This window comes from Diplotaxodon limnothrissa, linkage group LG3 (genome assembly GCF_057381915.1).
Source record: "Diplotaxodon limnothrissa isolate DT_005_m linkage group LG3, D_limnothrissa_male_GT1.1, whole genome shotgun sequence".
In the NCBI taxonomy this organism is placed as follows: domain Eukaryota; kingdom Metazoa; phylum Chordata; class Actinopteri; order Cichliformes; family Cichlidae; genus Diplotaxodon; species Diplotaxodon limnothrissa.
Genome location: NC_140598.1, coordinates 40,303,680 through 40,330,027, shown reverse-complemented (window position 1 = coordinate 40,330,027; position 26,348 = coordinate 40,303,680). Strand labels below are relative to the sequence as shown.

The 26,348-nt window shown below is 38.4% G+C and overlaps 1 protein-coding gene and 1 pseudogene across 1 annotated transcript in view; one reads left to right on the top strand and one right to left on the bottom strand.

Moving 5' to 3' along the window:
* Window positions 1-1,230: 1,230 nt before the first annotated feature.
* On the bottom strand, window positions 1,231-9,596 carry LOC146635834 (uncharacterized; annotated as a pseudogene).
* Window positions 9,597-15,470: 5,874 nt separating this feature from the next.
* Window positions 15,471-26,348, top strand: part of LOC146635833 (uncharacterized) — a 36,589-nt gene continuing 25,711 nt past the window's right edge. Inside the window, exon 1 of the mRNA XM_085349119.1 lies at window positions 15,471-15,529. The gene's annotated coding sequence lies outside the window, so the exon portion shown is untranslated. The remainder of the gene's footprint in view (window positions 15,530-26,348) is intronic.

Sequence of the window (26,348 nt, the reverse complement as noted above, 5' to 3'; positions counted from 1 at the left end):
CAGCACAAAAAGCACATGACTATCAATACACCATAGAAACACAAGACAAGCAACAGGGGCGGGTAAGGGTAAGAGAGAGCCGGTGTAGACAGCGCATCCGGTCCTGCGCTGGTCCAGTTGACTGCCATCTTCGCCGGTAGGGCACAAGCATCGAAGACGAGGGGGGATCAGTGTGTGCATATCAGTGTATGTGTGTGTGTGTGTGTCCAGAGTTCAGCTGAGACAGTGTCCTTCGCCCTGCCAGGCTAAGTAAACAGTCTTCCAGCCAACCCAGGTGGCCTTGCATGGAATGGGGGGAACAGTCTAAACACAGTCGTTATCAGGGGTTTTTGTTCAGCTCCAGCCTTGAGGCCGCAGCTGGCGCCGAAGGGGTCTCCGCATGAAGTGATGATGGTTTTTACTTTAGTGCGAACAACTCATATGAATTTCAAAGCTGTTCTAACAGTCCAACACTGGTCTCTCAATCTCCCGTTGGAGAGCCGTGAGCTTTCTATGATGTTATCCAAACTGCTCAAAGAGCAGGTTCTGAGAACTCACGACCGCAGTGCACTTCCCAAGATTTGATCCAATTTGCGCTCAAAGTGGTATTCATATATATATATATCTATATATATATAGATATATAGATATATATATAGATATATATATGCGCACACCCCACTTTCAGTTATTTATTTGTAAAAAAATGTTCTGAATCATGTATGATTTTGGTTCCACTTCTCACGTGTACACCACTTTGTATTGGTCTTTCACGTAGAATTCCAAAAAAATTGATTCATGTTTGTGGCTGTAATGTGACAAAATGTGGAAAAGTTCAAGGGGGCCGAATACTTTTGCAAGCCACTGTACGTATTAGAGAACAAGAAAAATGTTTGACTTATTTTGTAGAAAAAAAATAGTTTTCAAAAATCGTACTGTTTTGTTTGTTAGATTTTTTTTCCAACTACTGATTGCTAAGATGTGGAAGAACCGCTTTCTGACGCCAAAAAAGCATGTATATATACACTGAGAGTATAAGAAATAGAATTATCTAGAACTATATTACACACATTACAAATCTTGAATGATTCCTTTAAAAATTTAACACTACTTCAAATAATGTTTTATCACCAATTTTTATGACAGACAGGTTGAATGCAAAATTATGTGTGATAAGTAAGATTTTGTATTATCTTTCCACACAGATGTTTCCAATTGGTACAGAAAGACTGAAGATGCAGGACTTCAGGTTCATGTTGTAGAATTAGAGGACGCTGCAGTTACGCCAATCTGTGGCACACTGCTTATGAGGCGCAGACTGATGTCATCTGGCAGTCCGTATGACTGCAGTTTCTGTTTAATCTGGGGAGAAAGAAGGAGCAGTGAGAAAACATCGCCGCTCTCTCAAGTGTGGTTTTTCTTTGAAAAGTGGATCTGAGATGTCATCTGCAAAACAGTTTTAATATTTTTATGTTGAGGAAAATGTATATTTGTTGAAATATGTCATAACGTGAGTCATGAGTGCAGACTTTTAAATGACTCAAAATACATTTCTTGCCACACAGCATAATTATGCTCAGAGATTTCTCAGAGAAGTCCAGTGCGCCAGCTGAAATTCGTGAATGATATCGCTAAGCTGAGTCCCATTGTGTCACGTTCCGAATTGGAAATGATTATTGATGCTTTTGTTTCATCTCGCTTAGACTATTGTAATTCCTTGTTTACTTGCTTAAGCAATGCCTCCCTGGAACAACTGCAGGGTGTTCAGAATGCTGCTGCTAGGCTTCTGACAAAGCATCACAAATACTCCCATGCCACTCCCCTGCTGATTCAGCTGCATTGGCTCCCTGTCAAGTTCAGGGTCCAATATAAGATCATAATCATGACTTATAGGGCCCTGCACGGTGTAGCTCCAACTTACTTAAGTGATCTTCTTCTTTCTTATCACCCCAGCAGGTCCCTGAGGTCTTGTGACCAGGGGTTGCTGGTTGTCCCGCATACAAGGTTAAAAACAAAAGGTGACAGAGCGTTTGTATCAGTGGCTCCCAGACTCTGGAACTCACTCCCTTTGAGTTTGAGATCTGTGGACTCAGTCATGTCTTTTAAAAAGCAGTTAAAAACCTATCTGTTTAAACTCGCTTTTGGTTGATTTTGTTTTGTTTTAGATTTTAATGTCTGTTTTCTGTCTCTGTAAAGCACTTTGTGATTTTATCTTGAAAGGTGCTATATAAATAAAATTTTTACTTTTACTTTACTTAGTTGAAAATGTGAATACAAATTGTTATTTTCTTAATGAATACCAATATGAATTTTAAGCAAGTTTTCTTTTGCAGACTTTTAAGCTACTTTTGTTTTCTGGTTTTCATGACATGTGTTCTAATACATTTGTTATTCGCTGTATACAAGTATACACCACATGTCCAAAACGTTAGTGTTGCAGGAGGTCAGTTTGGACAGGGGTCAGTTTAACTCTGGATAAGAAAAATTCTAACCTGATTTAAGAAGAGATCCCTATTGATTTGAGACAAGTCCACTGTAGAAGACAACTTCATTTTCAGAGCTGCAACATCTAGAAACACAAAGACACCATGTTAGTCTCTAAACCAACAAGAACGTTTGGGTTGTTATTTTTTTATGTAGTTTGTTAATTAACAGAGATGGTCGCCAGTGCGTTAAAAATAATGCTTTACTGTAATCTGATTACATTATTTTCAGGTAATGAGTAAAGTAAGTGATTACTATTTCAAAAAAGCAATTAAATTACTGTTACGGTACATTCACTGTTTACTTGTTTAAACACACTGCATTACTGCGTTACTAAACTGTGATTTTGTTTGTGAGAGTGTCTAATGACAATGATGCACGAGCGTGTGACGTCCATGTCAGGAACAGACGCGTGTAGGTCAACAATGGTTAATATGGAGTGCGGGACAGAGTACGACCATGCAGCGTTTAAAGCTTGGAAATACTGACATTACTTTGAGTTTGATTCTGTGAAAAGTGACAAAAACATTAGCCCGCATGGGAAGAAAAGCTTCTTTTAAAGCAAAAAATTAAACTTTAAATCTGAGCAACCACCTAGTTCGCTGCCACTAGAATGTAGAATTCACAGAGAAACCCCCGGATCCCCCTATTGACATGACCGCTGTGGCACTGGGCAAATCTCCACCTGCTCCACTCCTGTTAAAAAGGTTATTTAAGAGCGACAGGACTTAGTGCCGCTTTGATTTTATTTATTTTTTGCTGTGTTTTACTTGCATCTATTTGAAAGAGTGTAAACACAAAAAAATATTTTATTTTATAAGCTGAAATATGCAGGAAATAGGTTTAAATGTTAAACAAATTTCTTCCTTAATTTTTGCTTGATGCAATGTGTGTAAAGTTAAAAAAAAATTTAAGTAATAAAACAAGTTTTAAAAACAGACAAAACAGATTTTCTATATGCAGAAAAAATAGAATTGGGCTGAAATGTCTATTGCTTTATTACATTTTCAGGTTGTGTATCATGTTTTTTAAAAGTAACTAATTAATAAAGTAACTTACTTTTGAAAATAAGGAATCAGTAAAGTATGGGATTACTTTCTTGGAGAAGTAATCAGTAATTAGTGACTAACTACTATTTTCAGGTAACTTGACCAACACTGTTAACTAAGCTGGCCAGCCCTAGATTTTAACATACCACTCCACCCTCTAGTGGAGGTTTTGTGATAAAGATGAAAATGAAATTAAGATGATCCAGCACAATTCATTTTGGACTCTCCATTTGGTTTGATTCATTTTTAATGCAAGTACTAGTTTCTGTTCTTCTACTATTTTCTATTTATTCTCTAAATCTGATAAGTCAGGCTAACTTTGATTTAGTCCAGGCCTTCATACTCACACGCTGGTGTATTGGGTGATGTAGTTGGCAATGCTGTAAAAAGTTGAAACAGAGGTTACTCATGAACTGTATCAGTTGTGTAGCTGTTGGTATTGGACGTTAAAACACTGCTCACCAACGGTCGCAATGACACATCGAAGCTCAGAGTGGTACTTGGCTGCCCTGTGAAAATAAATCAGTACAAGAGATTCTTTATCAAAATGCATTTTACATTATTTTTAATATACATTTTTTTAATGTTTAGAGAGTTTATCTTACAGTTACATATCTAAATAAAAATGTTTTTCAGTTTGGTACAGTTTGATGGATTTGGATTGAAGTCAAAGAACATGAAAAGCAGTGCCTTATGAATAGCTTTAAAAAAAATTACCATCAGTAAGTTTACATGTAACTCTGCAAGTATAAAAAATAAAATCAAACTTATTTGTTGCACAATTATTTAATGCAGTCCCAACATCAAGTCTCCAAACCATTAAACGTTACTATCTTTGTTAGAAATGCTCTTCCAGTGAGGCAGGATTTCAGCAGGTAAAATGTGGGCTCAGTACCCTTCAACACTCAACAGTCATGATTTTATACTCAAAAGGACAAAAGCTTTAAGTATTTTTCTTATCAGACACTAACAAAATGGTGTGCACCAAATAATGAATCAGCTATGAAAGGAAAGATAACATGTGTATGCCTTTACAAGGAGAGACTTGTATGTTGCTGTGGACTTGGTATCTTATTAGTTTGGACAGATTGAAAAAACTTAGGTTTTTAGCATTAAATTATAGTTAGTTGCAGTTAGTTATAGTTATAAGTTGGCACATTAACCTATGTTGCATTTAGTATTTACAGGTTTAAATGTGGAAACTGACTTGGCCAGTCTTCCTGTTCTTATCACAAATACAGTAAAAAGCTTTGTTTGCAGCTGGACCGTATACTGTGTTTGGACTCACTGTGTTGCTCTTCTTTCTCTTTCTTCTCATTGTTTTACTTACTGAGGCAGTTCTTGTTTTATAAAACATTGCCGTTTTTATCTGTTTCTGCTCTTCTTTCAACTATCAAGTTGATCTTGTCACACACATTCAGGTATGTCTCTGTTGTTATGGAGTAATTCCTCAAAGGTATTTGACACACCCATGTCTACTGTCTTCAATGAATTTTGGTTTCTTTTCTAAGTCTGCCTTCCATTTGTTTTGATACGATAATTAAAATGCCTGCGTCTGAAAGATTTACAGGAATGAAGGTTGGACGGAGTGAATATAAAAGCAAAATTAAAAAGTGCAGGCAATGAACTAAGCCAGTCAGTCCTCAAAGTTAAATAGTTTCATTGGAACAGAAGTAGACTCAAATGTATGTGCAAATTACATGTGCTCCATTTCACTTTGTTTTAATGAAAGTTTCAATATACTTTTGTGTAGGATCGTATTCATGAAACAGGATACTGACCCTAAAACAGCTTGGACAACAAAACAAATGGGGTGGCTTTGTCCAGCTACTGAGTTAGATGGCGTCCACGTCAGTGTGAACTGTCCTGGGCCTGTTTGACTTTCTGTTACTGTGTGCGGTGCGCTGAACAGCAGCTCAGAGATCCTTTAAAAAAAAAAAACAAGAAAAAAGTGAGTTTTTAAAAAGTTTATGATCTACAATAAGAAAAAAGTGTTTACCTGTGACATGCTGTAAATGCTTCAACTATTAGAGTGAAATTTTGACCGGATATCAGACTTTTATATAATTTTTGAAATAATTATTTTAGATTTTATTTACTGTAAAAATCAAGCAATTTTGGCTAAAAAGCTATTTATTTTATTCTTGTTTCTCTTTAATTGTCTTAGCTTAACCTAGTGCTAGTACATCCTAACATCAGTATAAAACCGGTTGGGTTGCTGGCTTATCAAACCTGTCTGTAGAAGCGCAGTTAGAAGTGCTAAAGTTACACAACTCAGAAGATAAGATTCATGATCTGATTAAATGAAAAACAGGTTTGATTTGTGCATTAAAGCTACATCTTAATTTTAGAAACAGTCAGTGCTGCAGGATGTGTTAATCATTGGTAATTTAACAAATAAAGCCTTTAATTCTATATTTAGAGATCTACTTACGTGGAGTTAAGTGTCTGTGCCTTGATGCTGATAGCCAGAGTTTGATTGACGTAGGTGTAGAGCTGGGTTCTGTGGGCTGGGGTTGGAGGCAGGAACATGGGTAGAAAGAGTCCCTCTGTGCACGATGGCACTGCAGGATCCACTGAAGCAACACACAAAGCAGTGATGACAATAATAAAGACATTTTTTAAGGATAGAAACTCTAACTCAGGGGTAGGGAACTCCAGGCCTCAAGTGCCGGTGTCCTGCAGGTTTTAGATGTGTCCTTGATCCAGCATAGCTGATTTAGATGGCTAAATTAGCTCCTCAACATGTGTTGAAGTTCTCCAGAGGCCTGGTAATGAACTAATCATTTGATTCAGGTGTGGTGACCCAGGGTGAGATCTAAAACCTGCAGGACACCAGCTCTCGAGGACTACCGTTCCCTATCCCTGCTCTAACTGGTCCACCAGGATTGTTTTTCTCATCTACAGGTAGCCAAGAGAAAGCTTTTTCCAAGTTCATAAGCAGCCATAAAGACAAGCTTTTTAAATCTTAAAAAATTCTGGATTTTCTGTAGTAAGGATAAAGTAATGTTAGCTTCAGGGTGAAAAGAAAAAAAGGCCAAAATAACAGGGCCATTAAGCAGGAGCCAGGAGAAATTATTTGTACCTCTCACGACAAACTGAACTGGCATTTTGCTGATAGCATCGTTGGTTGTTATTATTGTTTGTGTCCCGTTGGTTTGAGTCAACGTTATGTTCTGTCTGGGAAAGTCCTCCATCATCAGCTGTACCGCATACGGACCTTCATCACTGCTGTTTGTGGGGCTGAATGACAGAGTACAAGAGGACTGCAAGAAGACAAAAATTGGGCCATGAAGACACCTCACATAGAGTTTACACTTATCTAAATTAACAAAAAGCAGGGGTTTTGATTTGTTTTTTATACCAACTTTGCCAGATATGATATGAAATGATGCTATGATCAAGCATCATTGCAAGTAAGTAAGTAAAAATTAATTATTTAGAACTTTTCACAAAGTTACAACTAATTTTTTTACATTTACTGGTAGCCAAAGAAGAGAAGCAAAAAATTGAATAATGTGTGACCTCTTGTTTGTGCCAATTAAAAGTCTTGCCGCAGCATTCTGTATAGTCTAAAGGCGAACCAAAGCTGATTTGTTGAAACAAGTAAAAAGACCATTACAATAATCCAATCAAGAAGAAATAAAAGCATGAATAATCATCTCAAGTTCTGCCTTTAACACCAGTAGGCTGAGTTTAGAAATGTTTCTTAGATGATAAAAACAGTTTCAAATTAGTTTGTTTGAAGTTTTTCTCAAGAGACATTGAACAACCAAATATGAGACCCAAGTCTCTTGATTTGGGTGTCCAAGACTTGCCCGAAACTTGATTGAACGGAAGAGCCTAAAAAACTGATATCCTGCTTAATTTCTGAAATCATAAGATCAGGAGCAACAATCAAAGTTTCTATTTTATCTGTATTTAACTGGAGGAAATTGTTGTTTAACCATTGTTTGATTCCTGACAATTATCTAAACAAGCCAATTTATATAACTCAGAAGCTTTGAAAGAAGTGTATAACTGAATGTCATCTGCATAGAGATGATAAGAAATATTATTGTAACATCTGATAATTTTGCCTAGAGGGAATATATAAAGCAAAAAGAGGATCGGACCTAAAACAGATCCTTGAGGTACCACAGAAGGCAAAGCTGATGTTTCGGACAACACTTGATTCATAAAGACAGTAAAAGATCAGATAGATACGGCATAAAGCATTTTAAAACAACACCAGTAATCCCGAACAAATCCTTAAGCCTATTTATCATGACACTGTGATCAACAGTATCAAAAGCAGAGGTTAGATCCAATATAACCAGAACGGTGTACTCTCCAGTGTCTGCTGCCATTAAAATGTCACTAGACACTTCAAGTAAGAAGCGTTTCAGTGGAGTACAATTTGCGGAAACCAGACTGGAAAAATGTCTAGAACATTGTTTTCTCCAAAAGGTTGTTAAGTTGTTCTGCAACCGATTTTTCTTTGACACAAATAATATGATATTGGCCTGTAACTGTCTGGAAGAGATGGACCTAAACTTTAATACTGGTTTAACAATAGCTTGCTTAAAAAAAGTTGGGAACTGAGCAGGTATAAAGAGAAGAATGAATTATTTCCTGAATACAGGTGCCAATAGAGTCAAACACACTAAAAAAAACTGATGGAGGAAGTGCGTCAGTGTGGTTTAAAGTCAGTTTCATATGACCAAGCAGAGCACTAATGTCCTCTAAGGTAACAGGAGCAAAAGAGGACCAGGCATCAGAAGTAAGCAAAGTGCAAATGTGATACTGAGAGGATGATGGAGAAATATTAGACCTGATGGCAGCGACCTTATTACAAAATAGTTTAAAAAATTCATTACAATCAGATTTAGTATAGATTGGTACACGAGGATTCATGTTTATGCCAACATGTCCCGTGTGACAAAAAGAGTAATAGCTGTTGCTTACTGGTGAAAGGCTGAGGACAGACGGTGGTGTGCAGGGACTACACTCTGAGAGTGATGCATCTCCATTTCTGCATTTCACTATGTCTCCATCAGGATCAAACATCAACAGGCTCAAATTTCTTGGACAGTTTGATGGAACTCTGAAAGAAAGTTAAAATAGAAATAAATGAATAAAAAATATAAAATAATCAAATTCATTCATTCATTTCTGTGAAATATCTGACACCATTTTTATATGTTCATGTTTGAAAACTACTCAGTACACCCACAGCCTGGACACTGTTCAGGTTTTATGGTTCAAGAGCTTCAAAATTGCATTAATGAAGGAGGACCAAAGGTTAATTTTTCCCTTTAAGACTTCTCTATCCTTATCCATCTCTACACAGAAACTTTCCGTGTCTGAAAGGCAATGAATTTACCAGAAGTGACACATAAAATTGTATGAATGTATGTATGTTTGTATAATTACTAAAAAAGAAATGGAGCCACAAACAGGGCTGACCTGATAGCTGGTATGATAGTGGTCTGTGGTGATGTGTTGGCTTTGCCAATGTCAGAGCGGATCCTCAGTTCCACCAGAGCCTGAATTTTAAATGATACAATGCCATTTTTGATGCCAAAGATCCAGTCTATGCCAGAGGCCCTGCAATAGAAATGAATGACTTCTCAGAAGTTGTGGTATTAAATTTCATTCCCCCTCAGTGACAAATCAACAACAAAGACTATATTTATGCATATGTAATTATGTATGGCTGCACTCACGGAATTGAAAACATAGAGTTGCTGGAAAAATACTGAGAGATGACTCCTTCAGTTTGGCACCACTCTCCACTTATCGGCTCATCGACCTTTTGTAGCACAAGTGGCTGACCGTTGATGTAGTAGGGCACACTGTACAAGCAGAGGCTGTAGCCCAACTTGTAATAAAGAATGCCCTGCAGATTTACAGTGAAGACATGTTTACCTAAATAATTTTAAAACTCACAAAGTAAATTTACTTGATTTTTTAAGAAAGTGTACTTACAGTGGAAGCTCCTGTTGAATTATTGCCACTTGGGTAGTAGTTCACCACTATACCATAAAAATTAGCCTGGACACAGACGAGCAGCAGCAGCAGCACCAGTGCAGAGAGCAACATGATGAATGTGATAAAGTCTCTGCACAAAAGAAAGTCATTAGGCAAAAGTAGGCTGGGGCATGTTGTAGTACGAGAAAAGTTTCATGGTTGTCTGTCTGACAATAATGTACTGTGAAGGCAGGGCTAATCCGGTTGCCAGGAACTTCAGACATTATCTTTGGTCTCCGTTTTTTATTTTTATTTTATTTTAATATTTTATTTTTGTAAACTCTTTCAGCAGTGGTTGGTTAGAGGTGTCAGTGTGAGTTTTCTGGTTATTACAGTATGCCCTACTTGAAATGTCCCCTCCATCTTATGCAAGAGCAATGTTTGTCAGTAATGACCTTTTACTTCAGAATGCCCAACGAGAGGAAAATGTTTTCCTTTTGTAATTACAAAAACTTTGATAAACAAATCAGTTCAATAAAGTTTTATTTATATGGGCCCCGATTTACAATAAGTTGTAAACAACAAGTCACCTCAAGTTGTTTTATATTGTAAAGTAAAAGCATTAAAATAAGATATTTGAGTTTGAGTTTGAAATTGATAATGATTCATCTTAAAAATCCTGACACACTGCTCTCAGTATTAAAAACTACAGTGTTGTACACACACACAGAGGGAAACTCAACACATGTAAGTTTTTTGTGTTCACCACGACAGTATTTCAGGTCTCTAACCAAAGTCCATTTACTTGGAGACATGGGAAGCCGTGCCAATGTTTTGTATGTAAATTTAAAATTTATAAGTCATGAAACTGACGTTTCTGTCCCCCATGTGAAAATGGTTGCTTTGAACAACTATTTTTTCTCTTCTTTATATTCAGCATTACTGCTTTTGAGCTGCTTTTTGTTTTATTTACATCACCATTGGTGATGCAGAAATCCACTTTTTCTCTACTTTATTAAAACAGCTCAGCAAAATTATTTTACTTCTTAAGAAATTGCTTTGTTTTCCCAAATTAACTGCTTTTTACTTATTTCCAGAACACCCGATGTTCAAGGGATAGTCTTGATTGCTTGACAACCATGAAACAAATAAAAAATTGAGAATCCAGACGATAACGAAAACTCAGAGTGTCTGTGTAATGAATGGTGAAAAAGTTGCATTTAAATTTAAATTGTACACATAGCATACCTGAAGCCCACCAAAAGTAATAAAAGTTTGCTTAAGCACAATTCAGGAAGCATAAATTCAATCTATTCCCTTTCATTGGGGTTTGTGTGATGGCTGCTGTTGCACCATGTGAACTACCAAAGGAATTTCATATCCACAGCATTTAGAACAGAAGAAAAGAACAGAATAACTTTAACCTCATATGATTAAATATTTTTGTCTGAAAACCAAAAGCCCCTTTTGTTCTTCCCGCATATGTACATTTGACGTCACACATGCACACACCCAACTTAGACAATACATGCAGTCCATCTGTCATCGCTACTCTATGATTGTCTCTATATACATGACTTTGTTTTGTTTGCCCTAGTTTTCTTTTCTTTTGTTTTTTAGCCCAAAGATATTTAATAAACATGTCACGCAGTTATGATATGACACAAGACAAGGAAAAAGTAGCTACAAGAAATCTATTTTATAATCATGAAAAAAAGACGCTGTTCATTTTATGTATGGAAATTTCTATTACATCGAGTGGCTTTCAAAAGTATTTGACCCCCTTGAACTTTTCCACATTTTTTCACATTACAGCCACAAACATGAATCAATTTTATTGGAATTCCACGTGAAAGACCAACACAAAGTGGTGTACACAAGCAGTTAATTAAAAGTAGTCTAACATAAATGTAAATGCTGTAATTTGATTATTTTAATAAACCATGTAACATGGATGGATTCAATGCTGGCGTGACCACAGTGTACATGTCTGCTGTTGCTCACAGTGGTCCAAGGGACCGCTCAGGGAGTTTGTGTGTTCGCTCAGACACATGACAAATTAGAGGGAACATTGCCCCTGAGTCAATACTTTGTAGAACCACCTTTTGCTGCAATTACAGCTGCCAGTCATTTTAGGGTCTGTCTCTACCAGCTTTGCACATCTAGAGACTGAAATCCTTGACCATTCTTCTTTGCAAAACAGCTCCAGCTCAGTCAGATTAGATGGACAGCGTTTGTGAACAGCAGTTTTCAGATCTTGCCACAGATTCTCGATTGGATTTAGATCTGGACTTTGACTGGGTCATTCTAACACATGGATATGTTTTGTTTTAAACCATTCAATTGTTGCCCTGACTTTATGTTTAGGGTTGTTGTCCTGCTGGAAGGTGAACCTCCGCCCCAGTCTCAAGTCTTTTGCAGACTCCAAGAGGTTTTCTTCCAAGATTGTGTCACGGCTGGGGTCGCAGTCGTGTGGTGGAGTGAATGAGGATCCAAGATGCAGATGGCAGTGGAGATGCGAGTGGCGATTTATTTACAGTGAAAATAACAAAGGTGAGGGCAGAACTGAACATAAACCTAAACTGGGAAAAACTAACAAACAAGCCTGAAAACATAAGAACGGTGGGAGATGTATAGAGATGGCAGCTGATGAAATGCTGGGCAGAGAGACGCGGAGAGACACAGATAAAGACGGAGTTACACGGAGGATTCACTGAGAAACATAGAGGATGAACACAGACGACACGACGAGGAGCACAGGCCAACATACACTATAAATACACATCAGGTAATGAGGAGATGACACACAGGGGTGGACACAGCTGACACTAATGGACATAACAAGAAGCAGACCTACAAAGTAAATCCGGAAACACACAGACTGTTTAACAACACCAAATGCAGGGACCCGAACGGAGCACAGAGGGAAGACACAGGTAGGGATAATAAACACGACAACCAAACCCAAAGAACTAATACAAATTCAGAATAAACACCAAACACAAGATGAAACCAAAATGAAACACAAAACGCTGGGTCAATGACCCAGGACCATGACAGATTGCACTTGGCTCCATGCATCTTCCCATCAACTCTGACCAGCTTCCCTGTCCCTGCTGAATCAGAATCAGAATACTTTATTAATCCCGAAGAAAATTATGGGTTACAGCAGGCAGCACGCTAATGGCGCATGCACACTTACAAAGGAACCTTCTGACCGTTACACAAACATCACATTGGGAAGACATGTCAGAGAGGTAGGCTGATAGGAAAAAACAACGAAATACATAACATGAGGTGAGAGGAGGAGAAAAAAAAACTCCACTCAGACTGAGCTCCTAACGGGAGAACAGTTTGAGAACAGAAAAAAAACCACCCCAGCGTAAAAGCACATGACTATCAATACACCATAGAAACACAAGACAAGCAACAGGGGCGGGTAAGGGTAAGAGAGAGCCGGTGTGGACAGCGCATCGGGTCCTGCAGCATGTCTGCGCTGGTCCAGTTGACCATCTGCACCAGGAGGGAACAAGCATCGAAGGCGTTTGGAAAGCGAGAGGGTATGAGTGTGTATCAGTGTATGATTGTGTGCGTGTGTCCAGAGTTCAGCTGAGACAGTGTCCTTCACCCTGCCAGGCTAAGTAAACAGTCCTCCAGCCAACCCAGGTGGCCTTGAGTAGGATAAGAAGAACAGTCTATGCACAGTCTGTTATCAGGGTGTTTTTGTTCGGCTCCAGCCTTGAGACCACAGCTGGCGCCAAAGTGGTAGCCACATGAAATGATGGTCTTCTTCTTGGATCCTGAATAATTACACACACTGCACTTTTCAGTTATTTATTTGTAAAAGATATTTGGAATCATGTATGATTTTGGTTCCACTTCTCACGTGTGCACCACTTTGTGTTGGTCTTTCACGTAGAATTCCAATAAAATTGATTCATGTTTGTGGCTGTAATGTGACAAAATGTGGAAAAGTTCAAGGGGGCCAAATACTTTTGCAAGCCACTGTAAGTTGGGTTATTGTGACCAAATATTGGTTCAAAAGTCATCACTCAGAAGTTGGGTTGGTAATGTGCCAGGTTCTTCAATTCACTCCACAGCTTGACTAATTCAGTTGGGTCATAGGTTGGGCAGCTTTGATCAAATATTGGGTCAAACTTTTACCCGATTGTTTGGATTGAAGATAAGCCTCAGAAGAAGCCACATTATTCTTCACAAACTGCCATTTTCAACTAGACTGTGACAAGATCAGACATTACTGGACTTCTCCACTACTATGAAATAAAATGTGGTAAGTAAAAAGTGAATTCTAAGAGTTTGAAAATCATGGAGTTATTTTTGATATGCAATTGCAGTGCAATTTATTTGTTTATTCTGTTTATTCTAGAACTTTACCTACTCATTAAAGGTCTTTTGACAGATAACACCAGCTATCTTGTGATGAAGAAAGTTATTTTTACTTAAAATGCTTGATATCATCTGTTACAATTATTATCTGAAATGAGGGTGAGGTTGCTCTGTTTGACAAACTGTTTAGAAATCACTGTATATAGAACAAAGAAAGTATGAGATGGGTTCTGAGTTTCGATCCAATTTTTTATTAACCTCAACTGTAAACACTGGTCAATATAACCCAATTTTTTGGATAGTTTTCCTAACCTAGTGTGCTGGGTCAAACCAATAACCCAACCCTGTTAAGTTGAAACAACCCAGCGTTGGCTCAGTCATATTTGACCCAGCACTGGGTTACAAATTGGGTTATTTTAACCCAGCATTTTTTAGGGTGTAGCCATTGGGGAACAGAAGGACTTTCTTTGTTTGAGCTATTTAAAAAATTATTTTAGCAACACAATCAAACAAAGTTTTAGTCTAGTCTAGTCAAAGTTTTGGGGAGTATGTAAAAACATTTATGGTAGCTTAGGTTGGAACACAACCAAACTCCCTCTGTGTCCTTCAGACAGACAGACAAACATATTATACTTATCTGAGCCTATTAATTTCAAGAATTACAAGCAAGCTACATTTTATATTATAGGGAATATTTACACAAATAAAAATAATACACATACTTAAATTGTACTTATTTTAAATATTTGTGATTTAAATAACTGTAAAACATGTAGACACATCAAAAGAGTGTGAATACACAAGCACCTGTAAGGAAGGATTGGGGCGGGGCTGGAAAAAAAGACTTGCTAAAAGAACAGTTGCAAAAGTCTCAACACTGGTACAAGGCTGCCCCCTGGTGTAAAGGTTTTCATTAGATAATCAAGATGATTAAGTAATTGTTGCTTTGGCTACTTCTAATTTAGTATATTTACCATGCAATTTATTTTAATTTGTTTTAATAATTTATTACAGATTTCGTAATATTAATCCAACAATAAATTATGCCATATTATTAAATCACTTTAGATATTATTATTATTAAAAATGGGTACTTCTGCTTTGTACGTGAATTTAAATACCTTAGGTCAAGCATCCAAAGCTTTGGACATGTGCGGAGGAGAAATAGTGGATATGATGAAAAGAAAATGTTGAGAATGGCGCTGCCAGGCAGGAGGAAAAGAGAACGATCAGAGAAAAGGTTCATGGACGTAGTCCCCGCTCATGACCCTGGTTTGGACAAGTGAAAAGTAATAGGTGCAGGAGGTGGCTTTGTTTATCGCAGTTCATCGTTGACATGATCAGTAGGCACGCGGTTTCACCAAAAACTATACAATTCCTAACAAAATATTTGGATTTCCCGTTGCACAGCCACCTTGGTCCTGTCTTTTTATTTCATTTCTTTCATTAGCTCATATTGTGCTAATATTATTGTTTTGGTTAGTTCTCTCTTTTCAACATTCTTTTTTTATTCGGCTTTTCTTCGATGTCTATTTTTAATCTTTACTGTCTACGGTGTGTGTGTGTGTGTGTGTGTGTGTGTGGAGGGCGGGTGTCATAGAAACGTCGTCTTTCAGAGGTCGTGCTTTTATTTTGAAGGCTCGTCTTTCAAACCGGAACAGACAGCAGAGGAAGTTTCCGCTCATCAAAGCAACAGGAAAGCAAAGCCATAACGAAAGGTAGGAAACAAATGCCATAAACAACCCGAGTTTCATTCTTTTACTCACAGTCGGTGTTTGTTGGTCTGTTACAGCCTTTAGACTCACTATGAAAAATGTGTTCCGCGTCTGTTTTGTTGTTAAACGTAAGGCTAACTTTATCACAGTGCCACTGATAACTTGGCTCAGGAGTTTGGCGTTTGCGGTCCTTTTTAAACATGATAAAGATCAATAAAGTCAAATGAAACGTTAATATTAAACTATGATTAGGTTAAAAATAAGGTATCACCCCTGTTGGAGTTTTTAAGAAGTTTTTAGGTCTTCTCCGGAGGGCCACTATTCACCACTAGGGTCAAGCACCCTAGTGGTGAACTGAAACATGTTGCTAAATAATACTGAACTTTACGTGTCAGATCAACCAGACAGTAAGCAACTGAAAATGTTTTCAGATGTACCAGTTTCTTATTGCATAGACCAGTGATGAAACACAAGTAGGGTTGCCAACTCCCTGAAAAATAAATAAGGGACACCTCGTGGCCAGGGCCGGGCGACCCAGTTGTCTTCACCCTTCCCAGTGTGGTGAATTTTCTAGCTCTTTTTTTGTGTGTGAAATTATTTTTTTAACCCTTTGACTTGAATTTGATTTAAGTAGATGTGTATTCTTTGTGATATGAACACATGTGAAACAAATGATCATTTAGCCATTTATTTTTAGCTCAAAATGACAACATTAACACAGTAAAACAGGTCTCTTTCTTAAACAGAAGCCTGTCATGCTTAACTTTTGAGAATATAAGTAAATCTTTCTTTAAAAGAACTCTGTCCTGCTTAACTTAAAATAATAGAAAACAATAGAAAGAAAAACATTCTTGTAACAGTGCACATTTAGTGCATTTAGTACAATTGGCTTCAGTTGAGGTATTATTTCAGCTTTTCTAATGCTAATCAGCTGCTCCCGTTTGAAAACCCGCTTGTTCCCATGATTACGCATCATAACTCATCATCATTATTCATCTATGTATTACTTTTATGTATTAGTCATCAATTTGTTGTAATCATCTATCCTTGCAGTCGTTTATTACACAAAATAAATTATATTATCACACTTCTGGCCACATAGCGCTGATATTGACTGCACATGCCCATATTAACTTTTTCCAGCCAGGTGTTTTCCTTTTCCCATTTTTCCCTTTCTCTGAGGGGAACAAACATTGCTGCTCTAACGCTGGGCTCACACTGTGCGGTTTTAGGCCCATTTTGAGCCGATTTTTGAGTGATCGGACCGATTTTGGCCTTCATCGTGTAGTATACGTGGGGTAACGAGAAGTGATTAACACCTCACGACCAGCTCCCGATCATCAATCGCTCGTGAGCCGCTCACACTGCTCGCGCGCAAACACGTAAACGCCGTGAAAAAGATGGAGCAGCACAGCTGTGCAGCGTGTGATCTGGACACAAGCGATGGAGGCACAACTTGTAGAACTTTGGAAAGCTCATCCGAGCCTTTTCGATGTGGCCTCACAAAATTATCACGACCACAACAACCGTGAAAATAGTTGGATCTACATCGCTGCCTGATCATGTTTTTCATTAGCAATTTAGCAAAGTTGATGGTGGTGGTGTGTCTGTGTGAGTGAGAGACAGAGAGAGCGAGCGACAGATTTTCTGTTATAACCTTAATTTTATGGACGCACAGTGTGAGCACTCAGGTCGCATCAGAGCATCGGGCGGTATAGTGTGAGACCTGCATCGTGACCTACCAACTTCTAACCCCTGCGAGTCAATCGTGCAGTTTGAGCAGGAGCTGAATAACGCGACTGAAAAAATCGCACAGTGTCTGCCCAGCTTTAGGTGTACTGTCGTCCGAGACTTGCACCGCAGTGTCAGCGTTTGTTTCCCTGTTGGCCATGCTTCTTGTTGTGGTCATCTGTTGTCTTCCGGTATTTTCTCCGTAAGCGACCTTTCCTCGACCAATGAGATGAGCGGTAATCTGAATTGTCATACTCGAATTGTCATAAGTGTGCTGTCAGCGCATTGGTCACAAAGCAGGAGAGGGGCTGGGAATTATGTTTTCAAACAAAGCGTTAATTCCATAAACATTTATAGACTACTTTTGATTCTCACTGTATTACGGGACAAAGTGCGTCCCTTATTAGCTCAATACGGGACGTGTACTTTTGTTTCTAAATACGGGACGATTCCGTATTTTAAGGGACGGTTGGCAACCCTAAACACAAGTCATTATGCTGCAAATACAGGGTGTACTTCTGACCCAGCTGGAATATGCTCCGGCACCACCACACCCTAAAATGGATAAGGACTTGCATCACTACATGAAGAAAATCTTAGCCCAGTATTTACTATTTATGAGCATTTGCATTGTCTTATGAGTGGAGTCTCCAATACTGGAAGTGCGTTATATATGAGGTTGTTTTGGAGATTGTGTCAGTCATTTTAAAACAGCGTGGGCTTTACTGAATGGTTCGTTTCTGCCCATGTGTGTGATGTCTATGCAAGATTTGTCTTGCTGCAAAAGTATTCTACTGGAATAAACATTTTAAGCATCTGATTTGTATACTCAAGCTAACATTTTACACGCTGTCCCTCATGTACATTTAATATCATTCTTTATTTATATGTTATACTTAGTGTTTCTTGTTTTAAGTCCTCATAATTTGTAATAATGGTTGAGTTTGGTGTTTTAGATCTTATTTGGACAGTTTTTTTTTGCCAGTTGTAGTGGTGATTGACTGACAGTTTTAACCTCTCAACTTATAACGTTAATGGTTTATTTTAGCTGTTTAACATACAATCCTGCCCCAGGAAACTATATCATTCTACAGCATATTATACTTTTTCATTTCCATGTAGATGATCCCAAGCTTTTGCCATCCATAGAGTTAGATGACACACAGTAATTAGTTAAACTGCAGGGAAGTCTTAAAGACTTGGATAACCTCCAATGTTCTGCTTCTAAATTCAAATAAAAAACATTTCATCAATATTAATTACTGCTAATTATAAAACATTGCTAACCATTACCTCCTACCTTGGATGTTTACGTTGAACACTAACAAAATTAGTTACTTTGTAGTCTGTAGCTGATGACTGATGATGGGCTATGTAAAGACTGCTAGAATATGTTGTAATTCAAAATCTTGCATATTGAGCACACTAAACATCTATGAGCACATCTAAGTATGTAACTGATTTTAAAAAACGATGGCACCCTGCCTTTAGTAAGTGCTGTCTTTAAGCAAGCAGGAAGCTGGATTTACACTATGATCATCTGACAACAGGCTGTATTGACCTCAATCTATAATTCAGAAATAACCTAATATTTTACATTTACTGCTCGATAGGATTATCCAGATGTGCAATGGAAAAGAGTCAAGCATTGCACTTTTCACTGTGACTTTTACCCACTTTTTATGTCTTGCAATTTTTCAAAGGATTTGTCTTTCTATAATTTGGCCTGGGAGGGGACACATGAGTTAGGGACTTCTTTTGCAGTCGTCATTTTCTGCCTGGGTGTTTTTGCTTGGTTTGTCTACTATTGAGTTTCCTGGCAGTTCAAACTTTTGGGCAAATTTGGCCTTGAGTAAGTGCATCATTGATAATCAGTAAGCATTTCTGTCACATATTGTCATTAGGTTCATAGGCATTTTCCCAGAATGCCTGATAAGGTTTCTGCTGTTTCACAGTTTATCACTGTCTTTCACAACCTTGATTTCTGCAAAAATGTAAACAACAAAATGTTTAAAAACAACACATACAATGGTTTTCAAATCTCATTAACACATATGTGCTTCACAGCATACAGTCCTCAAATGCAGGTTAAAGCATGCTCATTAAAAGAAGGAGCCATGTGTAAACATGTCATCCCACTTGTAATGGGCTGTGAGGCAAAGTGGAAAAAATGTTCTGCTGTCAGATGAGTCAAATCTGAAATAGATAATTTGTCCTTCTGAATAAAGAAGACAAGGACCATCTGCCTTGTTATCAGCACTCAGTTCAAAAGCCTGACAGTATGGAGGTGCATTAGTGCCCATGGAATTGGCAGCTTGCACATCTGGAAAGGCACCATTGTCATTAAAGGCATATACAGGTTTTGGAGAAACATGTTAAAAAAGAGGGGATTCTCACAGTGGTAAACATCAAAATTAGTATCAGTGTCAGAGCTACCATAGGGCGAGTGGTAGCGTTCACCCTCGACAATTTGCCACTCTCTTGCAAGGCCAGAATAAAACCACTCTACCAAAAAACAATAAATAGAATAAATAGATTCAGGCTCTGTTTGATTAAGCTCAACATACTGTCTCAGAAGAATCAGTGGGATCTGAAACTCAGTTTATTTGAACTGCATCAGTTTAATCCCATTGAGCAGAAATGACAGCAAAACATATTGTTTTTCAAAATAAAATAAAAAAAAAATTAAAGAAAGCTGTATTTCTGTTATGTCACTAGTCTCTCTTCCTAATCTTCCCTCCTGTTTTTCTCTGTGAGTGTGATGGAGCAACACTGTGTTGGTATGTCATCTGACTGTAAATGTACAAATATTAATGGTTTGCCCCACATATCCTCCTGAGAACCAGCCTATTAATGTATGAGTTGTTTTGTTTGCTTTGGTTGCATGTTTGCATGTGTGATAGCAGCAGGTAGCAGGAGAGTGTGGTTGCAATCTGACTTAAGGGGTCAGATCAGGCAAAGAAAACCTCTTTTAAAGGGATGCAAAGGATGTAGCAGACTGTTAACTTCTCACTGTGCTGTCTTCGCCCAGCTGTTTTAGAACTAGGTGCAGCTGCACGGTGTGTACTGACCGTGAAACAAAACTGAAAGAGGAATCTGATGCACTCCCTGCTTTCAGCATACAGTGCAGGATATCAGGGCACGCCAGAACAACAAATTTCTATTACATGGGGGAAGCCAACAGCAAAGCAGCAGCAGTTTGAAGGTGTTTCACACCTGACAGACTAACACTTCTGTCTTTGTATGTTTGTGAGTTATATCTTTTTCTTAAATCTGGTGGAGTGACTGAAAAGCTCAGGTAACAATGCTTTGGGTTCTTTCTTGCTCACTCATTATGTTTTGTCTGAGAGACATTATGTAAGATAGAACCAAAGCAAAACCCTTCTAGCCTCTATTTGCTCTATTACACAGACAGAAAGATAAGGTTTTGCTAACATCATTTCAATTCACCAGTCAAAGCTTAATGCACTCTGAGCTCAAATGAGAAGAGTTGAAAATAAATTAGGAATAACATCAATACTTTGTTTTTAAGTAATAGTGTTTTTAAGATAATCTTGGGGCTTCGGCCATTTATTTTTCTGCTAATTTATTTGCCACAGCATATTTTATAAACGCCCAGTTGATCAGCAAAGTTTAAATCAAGTCTGATATTGAGAGAGAAATAGAATCTGTAATACCTGCAGCACGTTCTAATCGCTCTAATAGAATATTATGGTCGACAGTATCGAACGCAGCACTGAGGTTTAGCAGGACAATCACAGATCACGCAGAGATGTTTCCAAGTTTCACACAATACTTTTATTTCCCATTACTCTTATAGATGCATCTGGAGATCAGCACACTGCAGTCCTATTCTAAAGGCTGATCTAAAGAATTCCACACAAGTCATAACCTCTGATCTCCTCCCCCTACAGTAAAACACACATAGGAAAAACACTGGTACAGTGGCCAGGGGTGCTGACACCCTGTCCCCCATCTCCTTTTAAGATAGTGTGCGTTTGCCCTTTGTCTGCCCCTCACCCTCAGTAAGTGTTGTGTCCTGCCCTGCCCTTGGGGTGGGGGTTGATTGCCCTCCTGCCTTGCACCCCAATTCTTTTTTCCCATTCCAGGCCTGTTTTCTATTTTGTATTCTTACCCCCATTAACCGCCATATTATAAACTAGGGCTGGGCGATATGACCCAAAATTCATATCTCGATATTTTTTACCTGGACGGTGATATAAGATATATATCTCGATATTTATTTTTTTTAAGCCATAAAGTAAGAACAAAAAGAGAGTTCTTAGTCAAAGCTGTGTCCCAGATGTCACACAGGCACTTTTATTAACATAGAGCATAGATGTACATAAGATTTACTCAAAAATAAATTATGAGCATTTATTAAATAATAATGCTCCATAAATAAAAGAAAACAATGTGTTTTTTGTGCATAACAAAAAGCTCACAATTGTGCAGTCAAAATGTAAACTAACAGATGCTGAGCATAATAACAAAGAGACAGATTTCACAGCTGCTCTGTTCCCAACTTCTACTGTGTGACTGACAGCATTGAGTTTGAAATCCTCTTCGTAACCACGTCTCTTAACAGGTGCCATTTATGGTCCTTATACACAGTAGGGTAATATTACGTTGAAGCACAGTACGTATCACTCCGCGAAGGCTCCTCGGTAGCCGTAATGCTCTGACAATCCATCAGCGGTGCAGCACCGTAGCTTACCAAAGTCGTACTAAAACATTTTTTGACAGATTGCTGAGCGCTGTGTACCACATAAAATCGGTTCGCGGCCATCAAGCACAAACAGAATTCATACATAAGGCGCGCTGTCGACTTTTGAGAAAATGCAAGGATTTTAGGCTGTGCAGCGCCTCTGGGCTGCATGGCGTTAGCGTGGTTAGCTCGTTAGCGTGGTTAGCTAGCTAACACGTTGACGACGTCCAGCCCCACGCACGGGGCGATGTGCAGTAACTCGTTAACGGAGATTTGCCGTGTCCATCTTGTCGCTTCCTGCAGGTGAAGTGATGGGGGAGGAGGGGGAGTTGTGTTCAGTGAAGGAGGGGCGAGGCCGAGTAACGTTGCGTAAAGACAAAAGTGGACGAAAGAGAGGCAAACTTGCGGCTCCACAAGTATAATTATAACGTAACATAGACTATATCGATATAAAGGATATTGTCACACCTTATATCTCATATAAAAAATTTATCGATATTTTTTAAAAACTTGATATATCGCCCAGCCCTATTATAACCCCAACCCCCACCCCCCCCCCCCACCCCAATATTCAACTGTAAATACAGTGTGGTATGTTTCACTAAAAGCCTTTTCCGCAGCAGGCATTTTGGCTTGTCACTGTGGAAAATGCACCACCGCATTTTATGTATGTATTATTCACACTCTCCAAAGATCTCAACGTCTAACACATTCATGCCATTGAAAAGCCGGGTGATTGTATCTCAGGAAGTTGGAGGAAAAGCAGACAATTCTAAAGGTAGCGGAGCCTTTTGTCTCTTCAACCACTGTAAGAGCTAGCAAGGGAGTGTGAAGACCAAAGGTGTGAAAACAGCTGCGTACTGCCTTTTGTTTCTGTAGGAAGTATTTAAACTCAGGGCCATTCTGGGCTCAAGCAGAGACTCTGCCAATCAACTGCCCCAGCAATGTTGGCTTCTCTGACCAAGCTTGGGTTTTTGTTCTTTTCTGATGAAAGAATATTAGCTACTGCTCACCATTTGTCTGCAGGCTTTATTAAATAGAAACTTCCACAACAGTGTAAGCGCCTCTGGTCTGTTCAGGTGGCGTGTTCAGAAAACCTTTTTCTTGGCAGCCATTTTTATTTCCCATGAAATGAAACTACTAAAGGAATTAAAGAGTGTCTCGTTGTGGGAGATGATCCTGTTATATCTCAGAAGTCAGGTTGTAATGTTGATGTGTGCACTTGGTGTAGGAAATGAATTAATATTTAGGGTTGCATAATCCTGATTAGGCAACATAGAAAAAAATGTCACGGTTGTTCAGGTAATCTTGTAGCAGCAAGTGGAAAATGTATTTATTTTTTAAATAACTTCCTTTCTTGGCATGTGAAATGGGATGTCTTTTATTCATCTTGCCACATTTCATTATGTTTTGCTTCCAAGGAGCCAGACTGTATTAACATTTTTAAGTGCTCTTAAGCAATAGTTTTCCACACTTTCTGAAGGTCTTTCAAAGTTCTGCTTTGGACATTGGCTTCTTTCACACTCATTTTCAGTCCAGTCTTTGTACCCGACCATTTTCAGAGGTGTTTTAAACATTTGCTAAGTCACTTAAGACCAGAGATGGGCAGTAAGGCATTACTGTAACGCGTTACTGTAATCTGATTACTTTTTTCAAGTAACGAGTAAAGTAAGGGATTATTAACCGTGATTTTTTTTGCGAGAATGTGTCATGACAGTGACGTAAGCGAGTGCGACGTTCGTGACAACAGCTGTGTGCAGATCAACAATGGATAATATATCGAGTGCGGGAGAGAGTATGAGCGTGCAGCGTTTAAAGCGTGGAAGTACTGACCTTACTTTGAGTTTGATTCCATAAAAAGTGACAAAAACATTAGTGTCTGGTGTGTGTGGGAGAAAAAATCTTTTTACAGCGAAAAAAAACCCTGAACTTCCGAGCAAGCACCGAGTGCGCAATGACGTAATGGGAAATTCACAGAGAAACTCGCGGATTCTTCAACTGACCGCGGCACACCTGCACCAGGGTAAACCTCCGCCTACCCCACTCCTGCTTTACAGGTGAAAATAGAGCAACAGGACAGCTAGTCTTTGATTTTATTTATTTTCTGCTGTGTTTTACTTGCATCTATTTGAAAGAGTGAGTGTAAACACAAAAAACTATTTTATTTTATGTGCTGGAATGTGCAGAAAATAGGTTTAAATGTTAAACAAATTTCTTCCAGTCAGATAATGTTGCATATAATTTAATTTTTTGCTTGATGCATGAAGTTAAAAGACTAAAACTAATAAAACAAGTTTTAAAAACAGACGTTTCCATTTGATTACATTTTGTATGATGGATTATGTATCGCTTTATCACCTATTCAGGTTGTAAATCGTGTTTTTTACAAAGTAACTAAGTAACTAATTACTAATAAGTAATCAGTAAAGTAACGGGATTACTCTTTGGGGGAAGTAATCAGTAATTAGTTACTGATTACTTTTTTCAATTAACTTGACCAACACTGCTTAAGACTGATCTATGAATTATTCACGCATGAAAAAAATTCACTCATAACAGACAGGTTAAAAGACCCATTTTAAAATAGGAACTTTTTCACAAAAATATATTTTCTTATATAATTTCTTTACAATCTGGAAAAAACTAACAAAGCTAAAGATAAAACTGTTTCCAGATATAAAACTGTGTTTTTGCACCAATAAGGTAATTCCCAAAGAGCTTTTAGCTGAACACTTATACATACAGTGTGTCCTTAAAAATTTAGGAAAGTAGGAAACCTACAAACTAAAAACTAGGAAAACACATCTGACACAGGACCTAAGAGATACATCTGGAACTTCAGCTGATCTATCTACTGCTTACTAAAGCCTCATCAGAAATGGTCTCAGGGGAAGGGTGACTGTCAGGATGCCATTCTTAAGAAAGGGAAATGCAGAGGAAAGGCTGAGGTATGCCAGATTACACAAGAACTGGACTGGAAGTCAGTTGCAGTGAGTCTTATGGAGTGATGAATCCAAACTTGAAATTTTTTTTGTTCAGCCCGTCATCAATGTATCCACAGGAGATCAGGAGAGAGGTATAACAGTCGTCATTTACAGCTATCTGTAAAACACAGCGGAGGTTCTCTCGTGGTTTGCGACTCCATTTCAGCCTGTGGTCATACTCAATATTGTCAATTAAATAAACCCTGTGTTTGCCTTATTCTGTATTTTCATGTATGTTTATATTTTATTCAATAAATATCTGTATGCAATTTCCAATTTTTCTTGTGACAAATTGAGAATAGAACAGTAAAATTAGCTGCTTGGTTTTGGATCACAGCTGATCCTTGTTCTGCTTCAGAAAAGTAAACCGGTCTTGCATCTGCTGATTTGAGTGCAATTCAAACTTAACACAAGATCTCCCCAGAAAGGGAATACCTCTTTAGCTGCAGTCCAAAAGGTCAAGTTGGAGTCTGTCTAGTCGTAAGATGAGATCTTCCCTGTGAAAGCAACTGCACAATATTGAGGATTTCCACAACCAGCTGCCAGAGAAGCATGAGATGGTAGAGGCCAAGGCTAGCTGGTTGAAGCTTTTAGAATAAGAGAGGGGTTTGTCCACTAGTAAATTGATCATAATTGGCATTGTTCTTTCTTACAGATAGAAATTGAAATACTTTGTCAGACATACTTAGGTGGGTCTCATTGAAAGAAAGACTAAATAAATGTATTCTCTATTAGGGCTGCTCAATTAATCGAATTTTAATCACGATTACGATCTGGGCTTTCAACGATCATTAAAAATGACTGAGCCGATTATTAGCCCCTCCCTCATTTATCCGCGACACCTTAAAGGCCGGTCCGTGAAAATATTGTCGGGCATAAACTGGTCCATGGCACAAAAAAGGTTGGAGACCGCTGATTAAGAGCACCCGAGGGAAGCTCGGAAAGCTAAGCAGAAGTTATTTGGAGAGGAGAGTGACTGCCGTTGGTTGAAAAGGGAGGTTAAAAAAAAACTTCAGTGGTGTTGCACACTATTTTATATTATTTTTTAAAGTCATTGTTAACCCTTTAAAGCCGGTCAGAGCAGCACGCTCCGTGTTGTGTAACTATTTTTAAATCCCTGTAGAACCGGAACCGCCTAAGCTAGCGCAATAATTTGTTTTGCATATGAAACCGGAGGAGTTGTACTTACATCTTATGCCATCAGCTTGTCCTCGGTCACGGTTTCCTTCCACATATAGCTTTGCAAAAATTGCATAAAAAGCTCTTGCAGGAACAAAAACATAATATTCCAGAAACACGCTTTGCCGATCCGATCAGCTGTTCGTAACACTTTCCACAGTGAAACAGACGTCAGCGCGAACTATCACATGTCCGCCATTTCCTGCTCGAAACCGGAAGT